The sequence below is a fragment of the Fukomys damarensis genome, unplaced genomic scaffold (genome assembly GCF_012274545.1).
Source record: "Fukomys damarensis isolate Sample0158 unplaced genomic scaffold, DMR_v1.0_HiC HiC_scaffold_23, whole genome shotgun sequence".
NCBI classification, from domain to species: Eukaryota; Metazoa; Chordata; class Mammalia; order Rodentia; family Bathyergidae; genus Fukomys; species Fukomys damarensis.
The window spans coordinates 18,925,532-18,936,564 of record NW_022900935.1 but is presented as its reverse complement, the minus strand read 5'-3'; the positions used below and the strand labels follow the sequence as shown (position 1 = coordinate 18,936,564).

The 11,033-nt window shown below is 48.2% G+C and overlaps 1 long non-coding RNA gene across 1 annotated transcript; it reads left to right on the top strand.

Moving 5' to 3' along the window:
* The first annotated feature begins 283 nt into the window (after positions 1-283).
* LOC104868008 lies at positions 284-10,734 on the top strand. The gene is made up of 3 exons (XR_004518691.1): positions 284-362; positions 2,073-2,351; positions 10,453-10,734. It is a non-coding gene; the product is annotated as an uncharacterized LOC104868008 (long non-coding RNA).
* The last annotated feature ends 299 nt before the right edge of the window (positions 10,735-11,033 follow it).

Here is an 11,033-nt window from a genome sequence, read left to right as displayed (position 1 = left end):
TTCCCTTGGGGCGCAATCCAACCCGATCAATGCTAATACTTCCCATTTATTGAGCACTTGCTGCATGCCAGGGCCTGGGTGCATGGGGAGCTCCTTCCGCTGCCACAGTGGTCTGTGATGTACCATGTGCTCATAATCCCCAGAAAGCTTTGGAAATGATTCATTCCCTTCCATTGTTCTCTCAGGCCGGCAGCTTCGCTTCTGGGTGACAGGCGTAAGAACAGGGAAGCCCATGTTTGTGTGGCCATCCTAATACTTTTTTTTTTAAACATTAAAATGGGTTCCCTGGTCTTAAGTGATAGGTAGAGTGTATGGAACATTCTTGAAAGCTTCCAGCGGCGGTGCTTGCAGAGGCACTGTGGGTAAGCAGTACAGCCTATATCGGAGAATTGTTTTTCTAGTGAGGGTGAATCATTGGCTCTTCCGAAGTGGAAGGGTCTGATCGGTATAACTGACCTTCCCCCCGGGTGCCTGGCTGTTCTCTCTGAGCACTGTAGCCACGCTGCTGCCTGCTGCTGGCAGGCTGGCTATTTGTTGGCAGTTGCTGCATCAGCCTCAATGAGAGAGAGTCTAGGTTGTTGGGTCCGTATGTTGCCTCCATTGTCACCGCCATGGATGCCCTTTGATAGGTTTATTACAAAGCAGTAGGAGGCAAAGTTTAGAGGCTGACTGACGTGCACAGGCTGGGTCAGCCCGACCATCTGGCTCTAGAGCCTCCTTTATGATGATCTCGGGTCAGATTAGTGTGAGACACAGAGATCCACATCTTGTGCCCACTCCTGTAGGCCCATCCATATGCCTCTTCCCCTTCCAGTCCTGTTATTTCCGTGCCCTTGACCAACCAGCAAAGCATCGCCACCCGTTAGGAATTGGTGTATGTCAGTGCCCCCCTCCCCCGCTTCTCCAAAGAGGATGACAGAGATACTGCTCACGTTTCACGTTTCTGCCGCACAATTCCCCAACTGGGACTTCCAGCTGGTGCCAAAACACCATACTGATTTATCTGTGAATTGGGTTCAGCCATGAATCAGCCTTGTATAAAAAGAGAGGTGTCAGAGCCGGGCGGGGTAGCGCATGCCCATAATGCCAGCACTTGGGAGGCTGAGGCAGGAGGATCGCTGTGAGTTCGAGACCAGCCTGGGCTACATAGTGAGTTCCAGGTCAGTCTCAACTACATAGTGAGACCCTGTCTCAAAAAACAAAAACAAAAACAAAAACAAAAAAACAGAGAGAGAGGTGTCAGTCCAGGCATGGTGGCACATGTCTATAATCCCAGCACTTGGGAAGCTGAGGCAGGAGATGAAGAGTTTGAGGCCAGGCTGGACTACAGAGTAAGACTCTGTGTCAGAAAACAAAAATAAACAAACAGCAAAACAAACAGAAGCAGGTACCGTAGGAATCTGAGTCCCTGTTCATTTGATTTACTCATGCTTTTTGGGCCCCTCTGGGCCAGCCATGAATATCTGTTGGATTGCTGCTCTGCCTGTCTTGATAATATCCAGCTTAAAGCACACAGCCACCTGGTAGCCAATGGTCAGATGCTTCGTTCCTACTGGTGACAGACACATCTGGACCTTTTTGTCCAGATGGACCATGACCAGCATGGCCTAACTCCAGATCCCTGGGAGCCCTCACTGAACTCTATTTGGCTGTCAGAGACTTCCCATGAATCTTTATCCTCAGGCACCTGCGGCAATATTGTATCTGCAGGATCCTCTAATCCCAAGTGACTTGTTTTGGGGCCCAAGCCTCTCTTTGGCAGCCTTCCAGGCCGCCTAATAAAGGGCTGGAGAAATATTTCTACATGTATACCTTATTCCTCCCATATCTAAGAAGACCACCAAACACCGTCGCTCTTTCTAAGAACAGGACATGGGATAAGACAGCTCGTCCTCAGTCTGCCCCAAACCAGCGAATTCCTAAGACTGTTACCAAGGAGTCAGAACCATGAATCTTCGTGACATTTCTCTTCCATCCGCTGCCAAACACAGTGCTTCCCATCTCCCGGCCCTGTCCCAGCGGCATGAGGGTGTCCGTGAGGTGGACTCGCCTGTTTTTCTGTATTTTCACAGAGGCCTGGAAAGTCCTGTGGGAGAGAGTAGAGGTGCTGTCCTTGCAACAGTGTGGTGTAAAAGGAAGTTGCCTCTGGTCATCTCTTCTGGGTACTGAGAACAAGGCATTCAACAACCCAATCGCCGTACATAGCACACAGCACTCGAAGGTGCGCTAACTTCTGTGGGACAGAACCCGTATCCCAGAGCAGCTCTGGTGACCGGCTCTCACCTGGTTATGTTTACTGTTGCCCACCTACCAGCCATGGCGACCCATCTACTTTCCCAGAGGCCCGGCAGGTGAGCGGAGTGGGCACTGACGGAGACAGTGACAGTACTGCAGGAGTAAGCAGGGCAGGGTGGTGTGATGGTAAGTTTCACATGTGAACTTGGCCAGGCCATGGTGCCCAAATATTCAGTCAAACACTGGTCTAAGCATGATGTCGTGACACACACCTGTAACTCCGGTGTCTTGGGAGGCTGAAGCGGGAGGACTGCAAGTTTGAGTTCCACCTGGGAAATTTATGAAACTCTGTCTCAAAATGAAAAATAATAGCACAAGTTCAAGGCCAGCCTGGGCTACATAGTGAGCTCAAGACCAGCATGAATTACACAGCAAGACCCTGTCTCAAAAAAATAAATAAAATCAAAAGACCTGGTCATATACCTCAACGGTTCTGTCTCTAGTGCCACAAAGCAAAAAAGCAAACAAACAAACAAACATATAAACCCTTGTTAGTCTAGATGGTGCTGGGATTTTTTTTTTTTTTAAAGACAGAGTCTCACTGTGTAGCCCAGGCTGGCCTTGAACTCAAAATAATCCTCTTGCCTTCACCACACCCAGCTCTGGGAAGGTAGTTTTTTGTTTTTTGTTGTTGTTGTTTTGTTTTGTTTTTTTTGAGACAGGGTCTCACTATGTAGTTGAGAGTGACCTGGAACTCGCTATGTAGCCCAGGCTGGTCTCAAACTTACAGCGATCCTCCTGCCTCAGCCTCCCAAGTGCTGGCATTACAGGTGTGTGCCACCATGCCCAGCACGGGAAGGTAGTTTTTACTTAGCATTTATTTGTGGGGCTGGGATGGAACCTAGGGCATATGGGCACTAGGCAAGTGCTCTACCACCATGATATATCCCTGGCCCCAATGTAATTTTTAGATAAGATTTACATTTAAATCAGTAAGCTTGAGAAAATCAGATTATTCTCCATGTGGGTGGGCCTCATGCCGTCAGTTGAAGGCCTTAGAGAAAAAGACCAACACCTCCGTGAAAGAGAGAACTGTGCCAGCAAACAGCCTTTGAAGTCAGATTGCAACATCAACTTTCCCCTGTGTCTCCAGCCTGCCAACCTATGCCGCAAGTTTTGGACTTTCCAGCCCCCACAATGGCGTGAGCCAGTTCCTTAAAACCAACCAACCATCCATCCAATCCATCAGTCAATCTCCCTTTCTCTCCATGGGCATGTGTGTTCCCACACACACATCCTACTGATTCTGTTTCTTTGGAGAACATTGACTAATACAAGCAGTTTCAGGAGATTTTGCTCAGTTCTTCCTGTTATAATAGCCTTTACTTAGAAGGTTGTGGAAAGAATTAGAAGTTCTTTTAGCTTCTGTGAGACCCATTGGACTTAGACTAAATTCTATCATCTGGCCTCTTTTATCTCCTGCTCTCACCAGGGAACTATGATGATGCTTCCTCTCCTAGTTTCTTCACCAGTGTGGACCCCATGTCTTAGCCTTTGGAAAGTCTGGGTGTGGTCCTCTTCCAATACAGTTACCCCAACACAAGGCAGTAGATCAGCCTTGAGGAAAAAGCAGAGGAATATTTACAATTTCAGTTGTGGTGTCTTTGCACAGTTATTCCTGTAGGGGGCATGGTCTCCTCTGTTGTTACAGGATTCTGGGCCTGGGTCTAGGAATTTAGACCAAAAACCTGGATGAGGGATCTTGATTTTCCACTGTCTTTTGCTTGTCAGCTCTTGATTTTTAAACATTTTTTTTATTTTGTAACTGGGCATGGTGGCACATGCCTATAGTCCTAGCACTTGGAAGGTTGAGTCAGGAGGATCACCATGAGTTTGATATCAGCCTGGACTACATAGGGAGTTCAAAGCCAGCCTGGAATACACAGCAAGACCCTGTCTCAAAAAACAAAACAACAGCAACAAATTTTTTTTTTAAATTTTGAGACAAGGTATCACCAAGTCACTAAATTGCCCAGACAGGGTTCAAACTTGTGACTCTCCTGCCTCAGCCTCCGAGAGTGCTGGGATTATCCTAGTCAGAAATCACTGACTACTCAAAGATTCTTTTCTTTTTGTGAACTCCTTATTGCTTTGATGAAGAGAATCTTCACTGCTCTCCTAGAAAACATAGTCAAGGGCCAAGTTCTTGGGTCTCACATTTCTACCTCCCTGAACATTCTTATTTCTTCTTACCTTATTAGGGTATTTCTATTATCTCGACCTCATCTTGCTCAGGATTTTGTGTGTGTGTGTGTGTGTGTGTGTGTGTGTGTGTGTGTACCAGGGATTTAACCCAGAGCCTTTGCACTGAGCTCTTTTTTTTTTCAGTTTTCATTTTGAGACTGGGTCTTGCTAAATTGCCCATGATGGACTCAAATTTGGCATCCTCTTGCCTCAGCCTCCAAGTGTGCTGGCGCTATAGGTGTGTGCCTCCTCACCCCACTCTGGGTTTTAATTTCTAACACAGAGTTTAAGAAACCATCCTTGTAAACTAGTTAGTTCACATTTCAGTTATCTGTTGCTGAATAACAAACTGCCTAAGGTTAAAGATTTAGGACCACATCCATTTATCATTTCTCGCAATTCTGAAATCTGAGAAAGGCTCAGTTGGTGTTTGAGGGAATGGCAATGTCCAAGATGACTTTGTTCCATCAGTGACAACTTGGCTTGATGGACGTCATCCCTGGGGACCACATGTACATCTGTCTTTCCCAACATGATATCTCCATGTGGCTGGGTTTCTTTCATGGTGGCTACCATCCAAGCAGGAGGAAATAGAAGCTTCCAGTCTTCTCCCGGGCCACTGTCACTTCTACCACATTCTGTCTGTTAGGACAAGTTACAAAGCCTGTCTAGACTCAAGGAACGGGGAGCTGGGCAGTGGCACGTGCCTATAATCCCAGCTTCGGGAGGCTGAGGCAGGAGGATCACCACGAGTTCCAGACCAACATGGGTTACATAGTGACTTCAAGGCCAGCATGAGCTACATAGCAAGACCTGTCTCAAATGACAAAACAATAACAAAAAGGTCAGGGGGAAATAGTTCTCTCTCTTTTTCATTTGTGATGCTGGAAATTGAACCCAGGGCCTTGTGCATACTGTAATAAGCAAGTACTATACCACTTGTACCACTTAGCTACATCCCAAGCCTACTTTTTATTGTTTGGTTTTGCTTGTTTGTTTAGTTTTCTTTTTTTTCTGAGACAGGATCTTGCTATGTAGTTCAGACTGGCCTTGAATGCACTATGTAGCCCAGGGTGTCCTAAAATTCATGACGATTGAGCCCTCCCACATGCTGGGATTACAGTATGTACCACCAGGCCTGGCTAGTTGGTTTTCTTGAAACAGGGTGTTGCCCGGGTGGGCTCTGCACTCGTGGGATCAAGCAGTCCCCTGCCTCAGCCTTCCGAGGAGTTGGGGCTACAGGGGCGTGCCATCACACCCAGCTAGCCAGCCTTATGTTCTGTCCTAACTGCTCCCCCACCCTGCCCTTCAGCTAATACCCTCAAGATCATCCCCACACATACCGGCCGGGTCTTTGTAGCGCTCTGATATGCAGCTCATTTTCCCAGGTCGGGATTTCTATCACCCCTCTCAGCATTTGCCAGGAACTGACCCCAGTTGTTTGCGGTGTGGTGGAAACAGGTCTGAAGGGGAACAAATACCATTTTAGGAGGTACCTGCTTGCATCTCCTGCAAGGATCTCATGATCCTTGCACAATCTCAAGGAAAGCAGAAACTGTTCTTCTCCTGGTGAGAGGGGAGGAGCTGCTTCTGCCATCCAGGAGAATAAAGATTTTTATGAGATGAAGATTATCAGGTTTGTTCACCTTCATGTCACCATCCCAGGCCTCAGGGTCCTACCAGGTAGTGGTGACTTGGACCTAGCACCTATAGAAGCTGTTTATTTAGAACGCTCTGTCACTCTGCTCTTTATACACTGACCCTGGATTTGATTTCAAACACCTCTTCCGCTTACAAGTACAAGATTTAATCACTGTGACACCCTCAAAGGGCCAGGGTTATTGTCCCTGAACTTACCACCAGCCGTGAGGTCCCTATTGCTTTCACGCAGGTGCCAGATCCATCCCCCCAAATCATGCCCTGGAGATCATTTTTGGTTTTTGTTTTGTTTTGTTTGTTGTTGCTTTGTAGTGCTGGGGTCAAACCCAGACATGCTAAGTAAATGCTGTACCACCTGCCTGTACCCCCAGTGCTGAGGACCTCTTTTGATACTAAATGTCAGCCTGCGTTCCCTGGGCAACAGGGTCTAAATCAAAGGTCATACAATAATGCTTCCTTGGGGCTTGCACTCCTAAGGTGGCAAAAACCTGGACTTTGGGATTGTGTTAACTCGTTTTGCTGGCCGTTGCTGGGGAAACCAGAGCCTCAGAGGCCCGGGTGGGTCAGACAGGAATGCTGAAGCTGCGGCAGGCTTAATGGATCTCATGCTGAAGACTAGCGCTCGCCTCCCAGCGTGGCTGCAGTGCCAGGAGGGCCTGCAGATGCAGCAGCCCCGGCCCCTGGCGCCTTCCAATAGGAGCCGGCTAACCAAGCTTGGCACAGTCTGAGTGAGGACTTTGGCATTTACTTAGAATGAGAAGGGACGCTCTGGAGGGATTTGAGCAGAGGGTGGCACATCTGACAAGTTTTAACGAGATCACCCCCTGCCTAGAGCGTGGGTGGAGGGTGGGGGGCGGTCCTTGGCCGAAATCCAGGGGCAAGGATCAGGGTTCTGTCAGAGAAACAGGAGCGCTCTCCAGGGTACAGAATAAGGGAGCTAGAGCCGGATGTAACGGCACATGTCTGTGATCTCAGTACTTGGGAAGTTGAGGCAGGAGGATTGAGAATTTGAGACCATCCCAGACTGCAGGAGAAGGGCTTGAATTCCGGAAGTACCTCGAACACCCTTCACTCTCTGATCCTCTCTTATCCCTGAATTTGGATGGTGAGAGGTGAGTTCAAGTCAGCTTGAGTTTGTTTCAGAAGAAGCGAGCAGGCGTTTCCTTCACATCTGCAGGGCCTGGAACAAATGCACCAATGGGGGCCCATAAACCACACGTCTTCCTATTTAAAAACTGTAAATTGAAACAGCAAACTAGTAAATATTTTCTACCTTCATACCTTGGCAAATATACCTTCGTAACAATAAAATACGCATAGACCTGTAGTTTTTATGTGACTGCCGTGTGCTGATTGTTCGTGTCCTTTCCAAATTCTTAAATTGAGACCTGCTGTGATTTTCTTCTAATTTGGACCGGAGGGCTCCAGGTGGCTGTTGTTTCTGGCCACACCCCTAATGGAGGGTAGGCGGATGTTTACAGTATGCTTTTCAAAGGTTACTTTATCCCGGCAAACAGCCTAGTCCCCAAGTGTGTATGACTTGTGATCAGGTGTTGTTCTCACAGGAAACTTGTTTATGCTGGTAGGACACCCTTGCGGTTCTTGTTTGACCTGGGTTCAGTATATTCCTATCAAAACAGTCACTGACTGGGAGGAGAGTTAGGTTCAGGTGTGTGGGAAAGGTAAGATAAAAAAGAGGCAGCATAGCACAACAAAAGTAGTGAAATGAAAGCTGTTTTATTACTGACAGATTCCAGAGAGAAGCACACAGCATGCCTCACAGGGCCCATGGGATAGGGACATCCGGGACGCTCCAACTTAACCAGTATGTTGGGGTGGGGGACAATGGACCTAAAGAACTATTAGGTCTCTGGGCATTAGCTCTGAGGAAGTCCTTGGGGATGAGGGTTAGGCTGATTTAAAGAAAACTCAGGAAGCTGGGTGTTGTGGCGCACAACTGCAGCCTCCGCTACTAGAGAGGATGTAAGAGGATCACCTGAGCTCAGGAGTCTGGTGCCAGTCCAGATGACACAGTGAGACCTTGTCTCTTAAAAAACAAACAAACCGGGGAGCTGGGGATTTAGCTCAGTGGTGCTGCGGCCTGCCTCGAAAGCGCAAGGACCCAAGTTCAATCCCCGGTACCAAAAACAAACAAACAAAAAACCCTGAGGGTTTAGCTCAGTGTTGCTGCCACCTGCCTCTCAAGCACAAGGTCCCACGTTCAATTCCCAGCACCAAAAACAAAACAAACAAACCAAACCAACCAACCAACTGAAACAGGTGGCACTTGTTGATATGGTTCTGGTGTTAATCGGTGAGTTTTATCATGGTTAGCAACTGTGGGATGTATTGTTTTGAACTGGCCGAATGAGGAAAAAATGGGCTATATCACACATAACCACACAGGAAGGGGAAGTTTTAACTAGGCCAAAGGTAACAGGGTAAGACTGGGTTTCAGGCCACTTATGTCAAATTTAAGCATGGATGATGAGGTGGCAACTCTATTTAACAAGTTTGAAACAAAACCCGATCCCCAGTGGGAGAGTGTTTAGAGTGGGGTCTTTGGGCGGTGGGCAGGTCATGAAGGTGGAGCCTCACGAGTGGGATGCATGCTCCTGTAAAAGAGGTCTCAGACTTGCCTCTCTACTTCCTCCCCTGGAGTCACAGAGAGAAAGCCTCATCTACAGGCATCGGGTCTTGCCAGACACCAGGGGCTCTGCACCTTGATGTTGGACTTTTTGCCCTCCAAACTTTGAGGGAGATAAATTTCTGGTTTATAAACTACATGGCTTGTGGTATTTTTGTTATAGCAGCCTGAAAGGGCTAAGCCAATGACTGGATATCTAACAAAATCAATTTAATTATCATAGTACATGTGTGAGTGTTTTGTTATATAGGCCAGAAACATTTGGATGAAGAAAAAAGAAAGCACGTACATGTCTGGCCATGGCGGCACATGACTGTAATCTCGACTACTCTGGAGACTGAGGCAGGAGGCCAGTTCCAGGCCAGCCTGGACGACATAGTGAGTTCAAGGCTGGCCTGAACTGCGTAGCAAGACCCTGCCTCTCTCTCTGTCTCTGTCTCTGTCTCTGTCTCTGTCTCTCTCTCTCTCTCTCTCACACACACACACACACACACAATGACTGACTGAATGAATTACTTTAGATGTAGCTCAGTGATAGAGCACTGACCTAGCGTGGTAGGTCCTGATTTCAATCCCCATCCAAAAATAAAAATAAAAAAATAATAGTATATGTGTGTGTGTGTGTGTGTGTGTGTGTGTGTGTTTCTATCTTATTTACTTTCTCATTGCTGAGGCATAATACCCAACACTCACAACTCTGAAGAGGAAAGGTTTATTTTGGTGCTCAGATTTTTAGAGGTTTCAGTCCGTAGGGCTGGCTCAAAGGCAGGGTGGCATGGCAGAGGGGTGGGTCTGAGGAGAAGCAGCTTGTGGCATGGTGGCAGGAAGCAGAGAGAGATCAGGAGAGATGGACCCTTCTAGGTCACACCCCAGTGACCCACCCCCTTGGCTCCAGCTTCACCTCCCAAACCACGTTTAGCTATAAACCCATCACTGGACTGACTAATCCACTGACCATGATCTGGTCACCTCCCAAAAGCCTCACCTATGACAGCATGAGGCTTTGAGGGGACATCTAGACATAAACCATGATGTACAGAAATGATAAATTATTGCACATTTCCTATGGAAAAAAAAAAAAGTAGCCCTGACTCTGGAAGGCAAGGCAGCAGCAGGAGGTTAAAAAATGGCATGGAAATTGCGGAGACCTTGACGCCAGTAAGCTCAGCCTACAGGCTTTGCATTTCCCTGCTTCTCTTTTCCTGTCTCAAAGCCTTGGGCTCCCTGATATTAGTTATCAGGGAGAGGCAGGGAACTGGAGAGTGCAGGAGGCTCGTGTGTCCCTCTGCATTGGAAGTGTGGCCTCTGTGTTTTCGAGGCCTGTTACAGGAAAGGTGCCCCCCGCCGGCCCTTCTCGGCTGTCTGTCAATACCCTCCTGGGTCCTAGGGCTCCGAGCTACTCCAGGCACAGGAAGACCACGATCCTGGACCTCATGCCCTGGATGGACCTTCTAGAGATAACCAAATCCCTAGATTAAGGAAATATGGCTAATATGTCACATTCTTCAAGTTGGGGCACCAGGCATACCCGGGGCTTTTGGCTTCACTTTCGGGGTGAAGCCTGAAAATCATCTCCATCCCCGCAGATCCTGCCCCCTGGCCTCTCCTCTCAAGTAGGAGGGCCAATGAGTCCGCCCCCTGAACTCACCCCTCTCCTCCCCTTCCAGCGTAGCCTGCCAGCCTGGCCCTGGGGCATCCGCTGCAGCTCCTGCACCATCTCATCCCCTGCCAGCAAGGAGGCTGGGCTGGATGGCAGTGAAGAGGACTGCAGCCCACCTGCCGACCCTGTGCTGCTGCTTCCCCGAAGAAACCGACCTGAATAAAACTCAAGGAAGCAGGGGTCCAATGGTGCGCCCAGTGTGTTACCTGTGTCTCAATGCTGTCATTTCAATTGTCAAGTCGTAACTGTAGGGAGGACAGAAAGAGAGAGAGAGAGAGGGCACGGGGATTGCTGATCAAAGAGAACAGTTTCAGATGGAGATCTGCAGAGGAGGGTGGCCATGACCATCGTCAAGAATAATGTCTGGTGTGTTTCAAAGTAAGCGTCCGTTTCACATGTCTCCTTGGGTTTTGTTTTGTTTTTTGAGTCAGGGTTTCACCATGTAGTTCAGGCTGTTCTTGAACTCATCATGTAGCCCAGGCTGGCCTGGAACTCCTGGCAAACTTCTACATCAGACTCCCAAGTTCTGGGATTACAGGCATGCACCACCATGCCCGCAGTTTCCTTACATTTTAAGTGGAGATGCAT